This window comes from Mycetomoellerius zeteki, unplaced genomic scaffold (genome assembly GCF_001594055.1).
Source record: "Mycetomoellerius zeteki isolate Tzet28-1 unplaced genomic scaffold, Tzet1.0 scaffold221, whole genome shotgun sequence".
Taxonomy (NCBI): Eukaryota; Metazoa; Arthropoda; class Insecta; order Hymenoptera; family Formicidae; genus Mycetomoellerius; species Mycetomoellerius zeteki.
The window spans coordinates 2125537-2143057 of NW_017257184.1; the positions used below are offsets into that span (position 1 = coordinate 2125537).

The window sequence follows — 17521 nt, forward strand, 5'->3', positions numbered from 1 at the left end:
AATTAAATGTAAATAAATTAAATAAGTAACAGTACTAAAAACAGTATCACGTTCATCTGGTATAAAGCGCGCGGGCAGCCCTATTAAAAATGTAAAAGTCCAACGAAAAATGCGTAAAAATTCTAAACTAAAATAAAATGCCCTTTAACTGCCCTTTAACGCAATCCGTCTTTATGCACGGATGTGCATGTACTGCTAAATTTTCTGAAATAACATGTAATAGAGCATCGTGTTCTCAGTAAATCATTGTTGCTCACTCTTCTTCGAAATGTATATATATATATATATATATTTTATAAAATAATATTTCTTTCAAAAAGATTTTTATATAAACATCCGAAATTAAGGCGCAATCTAATCGGATTCGAGTTTCTATTTTGAATATTATTTCATGATTCAAAGATATATAACCGTAAAAATATATACGAGTATATAATCGTATAAAATAACAAACGTTTGTAATAAAGTGTATTAATATGAATTAACATGTTAAATTTTTCCTATATATTCTAATTTATTTTCGCCTACCTATAGTAAAAATCATATAACAATTATATTGATTATACACGCGTGACACAACACATGTTACAAAAAAAGGAAATAAGCTTTATTAAAAACATGTCATGTATAGCGCTATCTGCCATATAAGTATACGTATGTATTATATGTTACTTAATTACTATCTACTGTTTCATTATGGTTCTTTTTGTGATATATCATTTAATAATAGCGAACGGGCAAAAGGATTAATTAAAAATAGGACGTTTGACATATCTCTTTTTAACAAAGGGTATATCCACGAGGCAAACGGCGTTGCATACGGCGTTGATAGTTGAAAATTATTAACGCAACGTACATGCGAAATGGGATTTCGTAATGTGTAATTAAGCCAGCGGCATATGAGTTGCACAATTTTGCAAAAACTAATTAACTTTACATCATCTTTAACAAAGTTAATGATGTGTATACAAAGGATGCGTAATTCGTCATTGAAAGGTGTTATTATTATATTCACTTGTGGTGTTATTACTTTAATTTACTGATATATCGATTATCCGAGTTAAATTAAACATAGAGATCATTATTAGATAAAATAAATATCTTTAAAACGAAATGAAAACTTTCCGTAATTGCGTACATAAAAATTTTTATTACGCAAAAGTATAAGATATGACGTTTTTCAAAGTAAAATCGCCGACGCGACCGGCGCGGAATTAATATCCGCCATTTCGTGATCAAAACAAAGTAAAACGATCGAGAAGTAAACAAACACGCAAACGCGACATGCACACGGGCGAAATGTAATTTTACACTAGTTACGACATGGCACAGGTGTAGAATTAATGGGAAACCACACGAGTCTTTGAGCCGGTCGGTGTTTTTGCGATATCGCGGAAATATCGCGCACCCTCGCTCGCTCCCTCACTTGCTCGCGATCGCGGCTATTTAAATGGACATAATCAACTTCCATGAATGCAATTAATTTCAGCTGCAGGCGTGCAGATAAAACCCCACGGCCAACCACACTGTCATTGCTGCCGCCGGCGTAACCCGTAGCAATAATTTTCAAATATGCGATTTACAAACATTATATGATAATTCTGAAACTGATTTCTATGAGCGTTAATAAAATTAATAAAATATAATTTCAGATTTTTTTATAAACCCAAGGAAAAAAAATCACGTTCAAGAATATCTATTAATTTCTAAATTGCTTTATGATAATGGTTTGAATTATTGATTTTCTGAATAAATGTGACTTATTTATATAAAAAAGTTTTAATCTACGCACTTCGTACCTTACTGTCATAGCCTCTTTGTTATTTTAATTCTGTGATAATAGTTTAATATATCTTCCCGCAAGTACACTGAAAAAAAGATTGGCTACTGCAGCAAATTAGATGGTAAAATATGGCATAGCATTTTTAATTGGCTGCAGCAGCCAATCTTTTTTTTCAGTGTATAAATGTACGAATTCCATTGAATCTTTTTACGGTATACTATACAGTATGATTCTCTTTACGTATCAAATTATAAACGATCGACGATAAATTCAGTTGTCTCGGATCAATATCTTATTAATGGAAAATTTATTATGTTATTTTTAGTCAGGCGCTTTTCGCTTCTGTCTCATAAACACTATCTTTGCGTCTATCGAGAGCGCGCATGATTCTGCATATGATTCCAACATTAATACGAGTATAACCAATTACCTCTCTTTTTCCTACCTCTCTTTTCGCTCTTTCGCGGTCATAATTAAATTCCGCATCTGGCCGGTAAGCACAGTTTGCTGAACAAACATTAGAATATAAAGTCGTAATCTGACTCTAATTTTAATATATGTGATGATCGATTATAAAATATTTTATACCCACCAAAGTACAAATACATGTTTAAAGACCGATAATCGTTATTTGCAACATTATAATGTTATATCACAAAAAGTATGAATTTTACACCATTGATATGTACAGATATTCTCGCCAATTAATCCTAAATCATTTGCCCTCTAGTGAGAGGTAATTCCAAATACATAGATGATTTATTTGGATAAACAGAGTAATATCGATAATCGTCGATAATCTCTATTTGATGCGCAAATAGATTCAATTTAATGATACTCATAATGCTTTTTTTCCTTTCGTTTATTTCTCTCTACAATCGAATATCTCGTCATAAAGTATGCGAGAACAATGTATTAATTGTACGGATTGCGTGTGTGTCGAAAACAATATGCCGTCATCAAAGACGAGCGCAGGGCATATACCGTTCTATAATCCGCGGATTTTATCCGGTGCTTCACCCAAGCCGAGGTTAACAAAGACGATGCACAAGCGTACGGTATGTAAGCGTGGATCTCGCACAGTTGCTATTCTTCCGCGTTTAGATAGATGCCCAGTGGCGCGGAATCAAAGCCTTCGCGAGCCCTTTATTCACGGACCGTCGCTATTTCAGCAGCCCTCGGGCGCCCGGGCGCGGGATTCTCGCGCCCGTCTCCGGAACCGGATGCTGCTGGCGGGTAAAGGTCGGCACCATTTATACTCTCACGGAAAATCCGGGCGAAATCTCGCATTTTGAATGCCTCGGCGGGCCTCGCGGGATATCCGGGAGACTGGCCCGAGTTCAAGCCGCAGTGCACGTTACCGGCGAAACAATAGGCATTATTAAATATTCGGCGTAGATGGTATGCCGCGGGAGATACTAAATGGAACGCAAGGGGTGCGAGGCGGAAGCGCAGTGTCATTTACATATAAATTGCCTACCTAAAATCATACTCACATTTAATTTTCCGCTACCAGGCTGTCTCACGATCTGTCTCTATACCTATACTCTTGTGCCGTTTAAATTGGCGTAACATATCTGGCCGTCCTGATCGCGCTTAAATCACGACGGTTTATACCGCGATGAAGCTAGCAGCTAAATGACCGAGCGCCAGCATTTAACTATTCGAATGAAAATTCGTGCGAACATATGCGGAAATTCGTGGCAGTAGCTGTAAGCGGAATCGGAAAATGAAGGGTATATTTTTGCGATGGGATGAAAGGAAAGGATTGTGAAAGAGACAGAAAGAGGCAAAGCTCATTAAGCTTCGAGACTGATCCTTTTGGAGCACAATAAGAGCATTTACCTTGCAACGATAGAGTTGATATCATCTCAAATAAAGTCACATAATACAATTATTGATTTAAAAATGCACAGAAAATTGACAAAATGTTTAATAAAAACTGACAATCACATGTACTTAGAAGTAATCTTCTATGCGTAAAATAATGTTTATAATTAAATAAAAAAATATTTATATTATATAATTAAAATTAATTTACAAAAAAATAGATATTTAATATTAATAAATATTAATTTACTAAATTAATATCAAACAAATTTTTGATGATTCTACTTGAAATCATAAATACATATATTTTTGATCAATATATGCTATACATAAACGAAGACAGAAAATAGAAAGGTAAAACAGAAGAGGAGAAAATGGAAAGGTAAAAAGAAAAAAAAGAGATAAACGCGCAAGTTGAATGCTAGAGTGCAAAGCCGTTCTTTTCAGTGGCGCTACATCGTCCTGCGACTGCGACGTTATTTACATGATGGACGATTAAATATCCTCACAAACACACCCTCGCCCGTGTCCGCATAAGCTCGAGGATGCCCTTGCGAGAAAATTCCAAAAAAGTCGGACATAGATCTAACCGACAGTCCGCGCCAGTGAATTATTATTCATATTCGAGAATCCGGGAAAGCCTGCGATGTAAATTCAACGAGGTAAAAGACACCCACCGGCGTGACTCTGTTATTACGTTGTTCAAAACTTCTTTTTGCTCTTTTCCTGCAAGCCGCTATGAATAGGAGATATATTTCAATCGAATATTAATTCGCAGGTCTAAAAGTTCTCGAGAGAAAGCTAGCATACAGATTATATAAATGTCGTTTATTATTATTAATTAGACTCTTATCTTTATACTCGTTACATGAATCTGAAAGTACCTGATCATCATTAGACTAAAAGTCCATTTATTACACATCAAATAAGAATTATTGATGTTTATCGACATCAATTTGTTTATTATAAAGCACGTACTCAAGCCAGGTACTCTTAAATTTCATTTTGAGATACAGGCGGTTCAACATTTTGATTAAACATCAATTGATATCAGCTGATTGTGAAAAGTGATACGATACCTACTCCGGTGAAATCTGATATCGTTAAAATATCAATTTTTCTCTAGTATGTTTTATAGATATAATTTATTTTTATTTCATTAATATATAATGTATTGCAATATATGTCAATCTCGTAATATTAAATATCGTATAAAGAAATTAAAATTATCTTTAATTTTTAATTTTATATTAGAATTTTATTAGAAATTAATTAACGTAGATCTATGTATATTATTTTCAAAATTTTTACTAATTTCTAGTTTCAAAAAATCAATCAAAATTGAATATCATAAATTTAAAATATTTTATACAATATTCTTTTTAAAATTTTCTTCAAATAATGTAAGATATTTATTTTTTATGTGTTAAATATTATATAAATTAAAAGATTTTCTACCGGTAATAAATTTATTATCTATCATGTAAAAATCATATACAATATATATTATATGGCACGTTAAAAAATTCTAGAAAGCAACGGAAATCAACCATATGTTTAAGCTAATCATTTTAATCCATACTTGCAATTAGCCACACAAGAAGATGCGTCGCATAACAACGAAGTTTACGTTCTATGTGTACATACATGAAAATTGCAGGGAAGCCTCTGGCTCTGCTTGTATATTTCATATTTTATGATGTATACGTAAGACCGTCGCGACGGCAAATACGGTAGAAAGGCAGAGCGGAAGAGCCATAGAGAAAGAAAAAGGAAGAGAAAAGTAAAGTTTATTTCACATAACGGAATTCCATCGATTTATCGATTGAAAATACAAACTCTAACGATAATGATTATGTTACTAGTATAAAGTTGATAACATATCCATCTAAAATAGAATACGATAGTATCAAAATAGAAGAGATTTAAAATTAAAATATAAAATCATTTTATCCATACTACTTCCTTTGTTCTCTTTAAAACGATCACACTTCTATCCATAAGCGATATTAAGCAATATCATTTCTCAAACACTACACTAAATTCTGAAGATTATAAATACCACGTTTCAGTCAATAATACGAAAATATGAAAATGTACGAAATCGGTACGGATAATGGGAATGATTTAGTGTCTTTTATGTTAGAACAAGCGTCAAATGTACTTCGCTACTTCGCTAGATTCTGCATAGAATAAGGGCGCAAATGAGACGTAAGTCAGCAGAAGCGACGAAGAGAAAAGCACTTTCTGCAATACATCCATCCTCGTACCAGAGACGAACGCACAGTATAGTGCATTAATACCAAGCGTTTATGTAAGACCGAGATGCGCACCAACGAGATCCGCCGTCGTCATGGCGTCAGCAACGGCGGCTGTCCTCGTTTCTAACGATCCTCACTATCCATCGTCGAGATCTGACTTTTTAGTCGCTGCTATGCCAGTATATGCGTTAGCTTCATTAAATGACGAACGAGCAACGAGTACGTAATATTAATGGCGCTACTTTTAGGTACGAATTACGGCTACGCCGTAACCGCTGCTTTTATTGTGTAAACGTCGATTGTAAATATCGCCAGCCCCTGTATTCCTATGTAACTCGTTATGACAGTAACGATATCGTTATATTGTCGTTACGCAGATTTTGTACATGTTAAAAAGCTGCGCAACGAAATGTAACGGTATCGTTACTGTTATAACAAGTTACAGAATACAAGGGCAGCGAGGATAATAATATCTAACGAACTTTATCTCTCCCTGTTGCTTCTGCAAAGGTGAGCGAACGGCCTGTGCATTACATTTGACATCCGCCCTTCAAGAAACGCCAAAATTATGCATTTTCGTATTTCACAATAGTGACTCGCAAATGGCGAGTGTATAAGCTTGTTAAACCAATGGCCACAGGTTTATCGTCGGCCTGAATATCATCCTATTGTCCGCTTTGCATTTATCGATGACGTACGGCCACAATTTCCAGATCTCATTTGCGATTTATGAGTGGACGAATATTTAGAACTGAATTCGTAATAGCGAACGTATATGTAACGAGATGCCTGCTGAATCGCCGACTGACAGCGATGCGCGACGCTAAATAAAATGTTCGTTCGAGCGTGCGTGAAAAAAACAGCACCCGGGAGAATATTAATCATGTTGATCACGTTTGTCAACCGATATCACGACTCATTGTATATTCGGACGTCTGCCGCGAATACTCGTAATCGTACTAGTACTCGACATGCGCTATGACGACGCCGCGGTTGAATAGCAACGGCGTTATATTGAAAGTGTCAGGAATTACGTCACAGTAATGAGTATATACGTGATTTGTGACCCACCGTTTGTCATGTTGGATGTGCCATCCCTCTGATGCAGCTGGTTAAACTGTGCCGGCGAATTAAATTCGGTCGGTATACCGGCTACGTACGTTGATTCAGCGCGTAATCGTTCGATGCAACATTCATGAAGCCGACTAAACGAATATCAAAGTTATATGCGCTGTGTGTTTCTACGACCGAAACTTGGGCACAGACACACGTGAGCACACGATTTATTTTCCTAATATTATTTATACGTTCGCTGTTTATCTTCAAGTAACATTATAAATCAGCCGTAGCGATTATAATGACTATAATAATGATAATCTCGGAAAAAAGATGAACTTTAATGCATAAAATTTCAACTGGTATCATCAATTTTAAGTATTTATTACACATAAAAAATTAATTTATTTTATTTTGCGTTTTATGTAGTAAAAATATTTACATTTTTTTGTACAAGCGCGTTTTTCAAGCAGATTTAATTTCCATCATATAGGCCTCTAAAAATAACGATCGTCCATTATTTCTCGAGCCGAATCCGATAGCATTCGCCGAAAGCTCGAGAAACGCTTAGGTATCGTTATTCAAATGTAACCCCTGTGGCAATTTTCCGGTTCGCCCTCTCGTATTTTTTTGCTCTCCATTTAGTTGAAATCGATAAAAACGTCCTATTTCTCGCGCGCACGCGAAAAATGTTGGGCAGCCGCCCTTGAATTTCGCGTGAAGCGCACGCTAAGAAAATATTTTTCAATTACCCCTGCAAAACGTTCCCATCCGTAAATCCGAACGGATCTATCGATGCCGAAGAAATCGATGTAACTCTTTATTTAGATTGATGGTGGCAAACAAATTTGATCGACGTTGGCTCGTCCGATTAAATTTGTCGCCGCTGCTGTTGAGCAGCAGTGTATTGCAGTAAATCTTGTTTCGCAGTCTTTAGGATTAATAAAACAAGCTTTGCTACTAAGATCTCAGGTTCTCGGCAAATTGTGACTTTCTCTTCGGAGTGTAAACGAGAAATCGAAAAAGGTTACTCGAGAGAACGCGAGAAAAAATGAAAAGGAAGTGCAACGAAAATGCATAAAAGCTTCTCCAAAAGGATCTTCGGGGATTGGAAATTGAATATTGTACATAATCGCTTGATCAAGATACTAACATCTTGACGATATTCTGTTATATAAAATGACGTTTTTAAATCATTTAAAGAATCCCCCACGTATTACTTTTTTTTTAATACTACAAGCATTAAAACTTTTCTGTGTTGTTATAAAATTAGTTAAAAGATGTTAAAAGAAAGATGTTAAATCGCACATGAAAGTGCTCGAATATTTTATTTTTCGTGACTTGCATCGTGATATTCGTAATCCAATTGATTAGTTTCATTATCGCTGACTGATGGGTGATGAAAGCAACAGCTTTCAGCACCGGTACATCAGACCGTAAATCATCGATGATTAAATATAAAAGAAATGTGACAGAGGACAAGAGACTCGCAGTGATAGAGGACGACCAGAGGGAAAGATATAAATCGGCCATCCCAAGTCTTACCTTCTGGCAAACGTTATCAAAATTGAATTTCCGAATATGGAAGAAGAACGCGCAGTGTCTGCGGATTCGCCGGTTGGCTCCTTCGTTATTTATGTCTGCGACGTACGGCCCGCCGGAACCATTGTCGATATACAATAGAAATTTGTTCGCGCGACGTGTCGGGCAACTTGAGGAGCGACTCGTCTTTTCGAGACTTTTACCAAGATTTTGAAGAAATCGCGGAAACTGCCTTGGATCCACAAATGCGCATGAGGAAAAGAAACGGGAAGAAAAGTGGAGGAAGAGGCACACATCGGAGGTCAGATTGATTGCTCTTTTATCCCTCGCCGACTCAAGGACGAACTACAGATCTCGCTAGAAGGGTCGCGTTTCGTGACTTGTGTGATCGAATTTTTTCTATCCTATCTCCGAGCTCTGATTTCGTTCGCTTCACGGACTGATTCCTTTCCGGTCTTTAATGCCGCTAATTCTAATATGAGATTTAAGTCATTATGTTTGCTCTTTTAATGTGAAAAGGAAAATGGTTTATACAACATCTTACCCCTATACATATATTCGTCCAAATATAAGAAAAAAATCTGTTATATATGTGTGTGTAAAATAAACTTTTTTTAAATGTTATTGAATCCAACCTAAATAAATGAAAATTAAATTGAATTATTGTGCTTTTAAAGACAAAAGTATTTATTATTAAAAAAATTATTTATATAAAACAAATTCTTTGAACAAATTGTATATATTATTATACATATTTTATGCATATCATATATACATCATAAATTTACTTAATTAAATTATTGTTCAAAATCGTACAAAACTTAAATGGTTCGATTCAAATTTCATTACTAATATGATCTCATTCCTAATTCATTGTAATAATTAATTTTAAAAGTAACCGCTTGAGCTTCTTCCACGCCTGAAGGTAAATTTACGGCTGATCAAATGCGAAGAAACCCTCCTAAGATCGAATTCCACATTCCCATCTAACTTGGATTCCCTCCTGCAACCCGATTCTCTTACAGTCATTAATGACGTAAAACGATTGGGTATTGGAGATCGTTTCGCAAAAGTGTCGTAATTAGAGAAACGTGCCACAGATCTAGAAACCTCAGACTTTTTACACGTTACTGCCGGAATTACTCGGCGGATTCCTTCACAAAATTTCATTTTGATGAATTCTGCGTTCCTTAAAATACTCGTTATAGTTTTCCTTAAAAATTCTGCTTTTATTTTAATACTATATATATTTACTTTTTTAACGATGCAAATTACAAATTTAGAACGCAATTTACAATTCTATTTTAATTAAGCGCAAAGTGCATTTAATATATATGTAGATAAATTATTATATTATATATTACATACTATATACACACATGTACAGCTTCTCCCACAAATGTATAATAATTTGTATATAATATATAATTCTGTCAAAGGCAGAATTCCATTTTGGAACAATAAGTTTTTAAATAAAATATATGTATAACCGCGAGAATTAGATATTCATAACGCTACATTGGCCAAGCGTTGTTGCATTTAACGAGACCGTGTAATTTCTATTAAAAGCGTGAGACAAATATGCATGCTAATTTAATGCGCTTAGCTGCAAAGCACCAGCTGTTACTAAATGAATCAATTAATTAAATTATCGGCAACGTTAAACGATGCATACTGAACTTTCTTTAATGTACTTGTATTTCATCAGAAACGTGCTTTAAAATCTAGCGTCAATACAGCCGGGACCGTAAGAAAGTAGGATATTCAAAATTATCATCCAACAGCATCCGAGTTTCAACATTTAAAAAAAAAGAATTTCTAGTTTCATTAAATTTTAATATCAAAGTCAAATAGTTGTTTAAAAATATTGAAGATGGATAAGAGGTATAACATATTGCACCTCAATATTTTCAATTAAACTGACAATGGTACCTATATAGGTTATAGGTATGGTCAATGATATTAAAATGCGATCTTCAACAGAAAAATTTCAATGGAATCGAGTGATGCATAAAAACGATCTTTTCTTTTCTAATGATAACAATGAACAAATAACGAATTTGTCGACATAACAGCAACTTATGTTACGGCTGGCGAAAAATTGTGGCCGGAGACAGGCAACGATCAAATTTCGACAAAAGCGACGAAAATGACAATTTGCTACATTTTTTGTGACTATTTTCGCGAAATGCTATGCCATGTGAAAACCAGCGACAAAAACAAGAACCATAACTAGCAATTATTATATATATATATATATATATATATACAACAGCCGGCGCAATGCTCGCCTTCCATACTTGATGGAAGCAATGAGATCTTGGGTCAACCAGCCAAGCAGTCGGCTAGCCACCCAAACTAGCAGAAGCAGTGAATGGACACCCACGCGTATAATTTTACGTTTGCTCTGAAGTTACAGACGAGATAGTCTTGTCGCTCCTGGCTATTACTCGCAAATCAAGTTGGAAGTAAGAACACAGCGAGAGATGATAGAGATAAAAGAGTGAACGTAGAATAATGTTAAGAGAACCTTAACCTGTTCGTAAAAAGAGAATATGTTAAGAATACATTTTAGAACTCAAGAAAAATTTTTTGCTTTTGGCAAATAGAAATTTTTGTATGGAGTTTTATCATTTAACGATTTTGTTATAAATATTTAGTTATAATTTACATAATATAGATAAAATAATACGACGTATTCACGCAAGATTTAATGTTACGATAAATGTAGATTCGCATGTTTCTCAGCAAATAAGGGACTAAGTACACTGTCTACAGAAGTTTACTATCGCGTAACGTCGTCATTATTAACGTATTAATAATACAAACTTGATCACTTAATTCAATTATTTCGCTATCGATTGAATGGAAATTAGATGGCAGGTAAGGGCGGATCCAGAGAGTTATTCTGGGGGGGAGAGGGAAGGCGGTATGATGAATGTAAATATTTACTTATTATTGATGTTATTTTTAATAGATATTTTTTAATTATTTTTATTACTTTATTGTTTTATAATATTTACTATTATTATTATTACTATTACTATTATGATCATGAAATATAAATTATACATGTCTGATATTCAGCATTTTATTAGCCAGATATATTTTTACATATGCATTAACATAATATGAAATGTCATTTAAAAACAAATTTTGTTATATGATAAATTCCAACTTTCTGTTTAGAAAGGTCTCTGAGGAAGGGCGATCGCTCCTTCCGCCCCCCCCCCCTTCATCCGCCCCCAATGGTAGGTGTAGATGTTGTGAATAATTTATGCTGTTCTACCAGTACGTTGAAACAAGTATATTTGACATTGAAACAAGTATATACATTTGTAATTAATAACTTGGCGGAGAATCGAGTATTAGGCGTCGTCTACAATATGCGAAGTAAGCTTGATTTAAGAAGTAAGAGTAAGAAATTGATCAATCACAGTCGATTATTCTTTTCGACTGTAATTGGTCAATTTCTTACTCTTCTTCTTAATCCAAGCTTACTACGTGTATTGTAAACGGGCCATTAAAACTACGTTAAAATCTTAATTCCTTTTCGGGATTTAATCACTATTTTAAATAGCGTGATTAACTTCGATAACTGCGATTAGCGGCTTATCGCCTTTCTCATGTTGGAGGCATTCTTCAGCATTTTCGCGAGTTTCATTTATTAGCGGCCGTTTCTTACCGAGGATTAAAACGTCATGAAAACGCCCTGTGGAATCTAAAACACGGAATCCCAGCTCTTTCTTGTTTCTTGCGTGTATATTGTTCGACAATAACTGATTGAATCTCGACAAAATAGCAAATTCTTCACAAAAATAAATAAATAACGTATTTGTTATATACTTTCATGTAATTGCGTCCGCCTTGCGACGCTGGTTGTCTTCTCGAACAATCGGGGTTCCTTTAGGAAACGCGAATTTCCCTCGAGACTCTCTTAACAACGCGGTCAACACCATTAAGCGCGCTTCTTGGATTATTTTCAACGAGTACTTGGCAAAATTTCAATTCAAATAAATTGAATAAGTTTCAATTTAAACAAGTTTATAACAAAAGAAACTCTACTTATCAGTTACAGTTCGACAGCGCTTGGAAATATAGACTTTTAAGATAAACATTGTTTTTAATTTTTTAAATTGAATCTTTTATATTTTTCAAATCAAAATTCTAACGTGAATTTTTCTATGTATCTCAATATATCTAAACAAACGATTGTTGAAATTGCGACCGAACGTTCTATCGTAAACGTTTTTGTAAAAATGAAGCAAAATTTCGAGCGCTTATATCAATTCAATCTCATCTTTGTAGATCCTTTGAGCTCAGAAGAAATTTCAAGTTGAAAGCAAAATTAATTTTTTCGTAAAAGCAGTTTTTATATAGACAGTAAATTAATATATAGCCTGCGTGTCTCTTGAATTACTGTAAAGTTTAACAATCCACTTAAACCAGCAGCAAGCTTCTAATGAAATCAGTTCTTGTAAGAAAATAGTTCTATCAGGAGAGGAAAACAATAAATTAATTCACGTTTAATCTCAGCCCGACCACACCCTCGGATTACTCTTCGGAACGCCGAGTGGAGTCTCACGATCCACTTAGGCCCGTAACAAGTTTGTAATAGAAAAAAATTAATTTGACTAAATTGCAGTCGCCTTATTCGAGAGTCTTCCACCCAACACGAACTGACAGATACAAAATGCGATCAGTCGTCAAATTTAATCAATTGACGTATTATATTAGATCGTTACATAAGAACCTCCGTTCGACTTCACGTTCCCATATTCGTATCTGCCAACTTAAAAAACAATATTTGCTTCTGTGTGTATCGCGAGGACAATAATATGTCGAATTAAATTTGCTCCGTCATTAATTTTTATCACCCCATGTCGACAAATGAAATTTCAGAAGAGACTGAAGGCAATAAATCTAAAGTAATCTTTATTCTCGCATCAATTCGTATCCATTGTCGACGTATCTATTGCGCTCACCTGTCAACAAGACGGCATTTCGACGTTGAAGCGTTGAACATTATATTTCGATAGAGAATTCCTCCTCTTGACAGATCCTCGAACGAGCCGGTTTAATCTTACCGTTAGGACTCGCAGCGGAGGAAAGGGATATCATTTTGATAAACTACCATCTGGCGACGTCACTCGCTTTTCATAAAGAAACCGAGCGCAGCGTTCTCTGTTCGGAGGATGACGACGACGACGACGTGGCCCCCGGCGCCTTGTTACTTCGCTCAATTTCTATGGCTCGAATAAACTGCATCGTCGTCGTCGCAAACTCGAGACAACCTATCCGTTTTATCGAGGCAAATATGCTCAAGATCTGTACGCGCGAATACCATTTTCTGTCCGCGTTTCTTCCTTCTCGTCCTTCTTGAAAATTACCTACTCTCATTGCTGCCGCTACGAGAAAACATAAAACCCGAGGATGGTCCGCGAGAGCACCATCATGAATGTTACATCTATATTGCAACTCTTATTACATTTGATCTGATTTGGAGTTACTTATGGTTTTGAGTTACCTCTGTCGTCACCGAAAGCAAAAATAATCAAAAGTTATAATTCATATCATATACTATTGGCTAGTTTCTTAATTCGAGATTAATTGTTTGCTCTAATCACATCAATACGATAAAATTAAATCTTTAAATATTAAATATATTTTATAAAACTTTTCACATAAATTTATGAAATATTTCATCTTTAGAAGTAAAATTTGTACTCAAAAATATGGAATTCATATGTTAGAGAACTAAGAGCTAATAAAAATGTTATCATTTACTGATATAGCCGCGTTGCTAAATTTTTAATAGCTGCAATCCGAATAGTTTCGACTTTTTTGTAATTTAGAATGACTTGGAAAAAGCGTATCCAAGCTATGGATACTTCCTGTATAACAGCACAGTGTTTTTAGAACACTTTAATAAAATATGTTATATTATGCCCGCGCTCGGACGATATTAAAGTTTGCCAATGTTTGCACGTTGCTGGCGCGTCATAGCCCCATATTTACCGAAGAATCCTTTCTCGGAAAAGAGACAGCGGGCAAGTTTATTTAATAACACGTAGAGCAGCGTCCGGGGAAAAAAGGGTCGCGGGAGAAAGAGCGCTTCAAAATAGCGCTTCGGATAGAAGCTGGTAGGATAGAATCAAAAGGAAACTACCAAGATAGGTTGCCGCTCAAGGATATCCGAGATCCTCGAGAAAGTTCGTGAAAGGCACATCTCGTAGACTTTTGTAATTCGAGAAAACGAAGGATACACGCGCTTGCGAGTTTGATTGTTCCAAAGAAGCGGCTTTCGTCACGTTTTCGCTGTGCTAATCCATTTGCTTCTAGCATCCTTCATCAAAAGCATAGAACGGTAGAACATACAATTTCCGTTTAAACAAAAATGTGGATTCATTTTCTATTAATAAAATTACTCAAACATTGAAATTTTTAATTAGAAATCTATGGTACTTACATATTATAATTTTTTTCCTTTATCTTTAATTGATGAAAATAAAAATTTGAAATTCTGATAAAATCAATTTTTGACATCTGCATTTGCAAAAGAATGCATTTTTTATTAATTGTCGCGATTTCATAGTCACAAATAAATATAGAAATCAAAATTAATGTATCTAAAACTTTTTAAAAATTCCGTAGCTACATACAGATTATGGAATAATCAAATTTTCAAAAAGTAACAAAAAGCTGATACTGAAAGACTTAACGCCTGGATGTCTGAGACAAATGTCTTCCGCGTGGAAAAAAGCACAGAATATTCGATGGTCTCCATTATAGGAAACATATTGTTCAGAAACAAGGAAGAGAAGAACGATATCCCTGTATCACGAAGCAGATCGACTCCATTCAAAGAATATACTTTCAACAGAATGTGAAGTACACGAAGCGGCTTAGAAAACGAGACTGTTTATACTTTTCCATTTTTTTATCATACCGTGCTTTTCGTGTATTAGGATTCAAGTATTGGAACAAAGATTTTCATTTGATTTCGTTATTATTAATAACACCTGGCACCTTAACATTAATATTGACACTAATCAAAAGAAAAGTTGTCCCGAAGAATTCCATTCACAGATCGTTTCGCTAAATTTAATGAAGTATACATCGTCTGCCACACATATGCTTTCATTGACTTTAGCTGAAAACGTTCCGTATCGATATACAATTGCATTGACGAACTTTGCCACGATTACTCTTTTTTACTCTCATTCACAACCAACCCATGAAAACTCTTCATGAAAACTCGTTGGAAACGGCCGCCCGACGGTAACCACGATGGCTAGCAGCAATAGGAGGGAAGTTTTTATCACTCGTCTGAAAGACCACCCGATAAATTAAATTGCCCTTGGCTCTTAACTACACGGAATAATGTAATTGTTCTCTCACTTTTGAAACAAACTCGATTTTTGCGATTTACAGTGATAAATATACCACGGTTTTGTTAATACCGACATAACATCCACAAAAAGAATTGGAATTGGTGCAATAGTAAAATTTGTCCAATTTTTTAAGAACTTGGAAAAAGTAATCTTAAAATACTAAAACAGTAAAAAAATTTGGAATCAAACCAAAAAAAAGTGAGATTTGAAGATTTTTCATATCCTGCAATCCCAGAGAAAATCTGATCTTAATATCTCAAAAGTCTGATAAAAGTCTAACCATTTATTTTCTCGATTGTCATTGTGCCGTAGTGCCGTTCGTTTATCTCGAAATTTAGATGAGTGATCGATAAAGCTTCCTGTACGTAATTTTAACAAGTAGCAGTTCGAAAGTGACGCAAGTGTAACGCGAAACCGGCCATGTATCGGTGCGATAAGAGTAAAAAAACGGAAAACGATCTTGCTACTTCAATTTCACGGTACACACGCAAAAGTGTAATTTTTTAACGCATCCAGCCGCGTCGGAAATTCTCTGTGAAAAGTTTCGCCGCAAATGTGCCGCGGTATACGCGGAATCTTCTCCTTTGTTACGACCATTTGGCGCATCGTCGAAGTTCGCCTTCTTTTCGCGCTGTTTGTTACAAACCGCACGATATGGGCTAACTATCCAAAAAAGGGAAGTTTTTATCTTCACTACTTTCTTCTTCCTATTTCGCAATAAAGAAGAAGAAAAAGAAGAAAGGAAGGACAAAGGGCAAATGGAAGGAACTTTCGCCTATTAAATTTTAAACCTTCCCCATCTCGTTTGCCTGTAATACTGATGCTTGACCCTCGCGAAACCTTTTCCCGCAATCTCTACGAAATAATTTAATTCCACATTGAGTCGCTTATGGAACTATCTTGCTGTTACATTGCTGGTAGTGGTGATTATCCACTTCCTTGTGCACCTAGCATCGTCCCGAAGAACGTGGTAGATGTGTGGTGCCGATAAGAGATGTAATTAGTAGCAGCGAGGAGCACTGATATCGGGGAAAGTGGCGGAGAAGAATTTCTATTTAGCCGCAGTATCATTTAAACGGTATCATTCCTAACATTGTTCCGTTTCAAGAAAACAAATTTTAGTCGTACCTTTAAGACAATAAAACTCATCAAGTGATACAATTAAAATATCATTTGATTTTAGTCGTAATGTTATATTACTAAAATATTTTATCATCTTTTTTGTAATGTTTTCTAAATTTTTCATGTGATTCTAATTAAGACAAGCAAATATTTTCGAGATATTTTAGTAAAAATATTTTTGTGCATAATTATTCCACAAAAATAAACGTAAGAATCATAGAGATATGAAAATAATTAGTAGCGATACTTGGTTATACAGAGGCCTCAAGGAGACAATTTTTTAGTAATTTTCATAATGTATAAAACGGATGTCGGTAAATATCAAATAATTATCAATCAAATAAGAAAGAGAGATTACGTTCTTCTGGCCAAAATCTCTTAAATATTTTCATAACCATTGCATTTTCCATAATGTGACTGAATAGAGTGGAAAATTATTGGCATGAAAGCAATGTTGAAAATATCCGATCAACGTAGAATAGATACATTATTGTAACTGCATTTATATCAAGTGAAAAGTAAATAATATAGTG

General features: G+C 34.9%; 1 protein-coding gene across 1 annotated transcript in view; it reads right to left on the bottom strand.

Moving 5' to 3' along the window:
* The window catches only part of cmpy (crimpy), a 275967-nt gene that overhangs the window by 210837 nt on the left and 47609 nt on the right, over nt 1-17521 (bottom strand). The gene's annotated exons all lie outside the window — the stretch shown is intronic.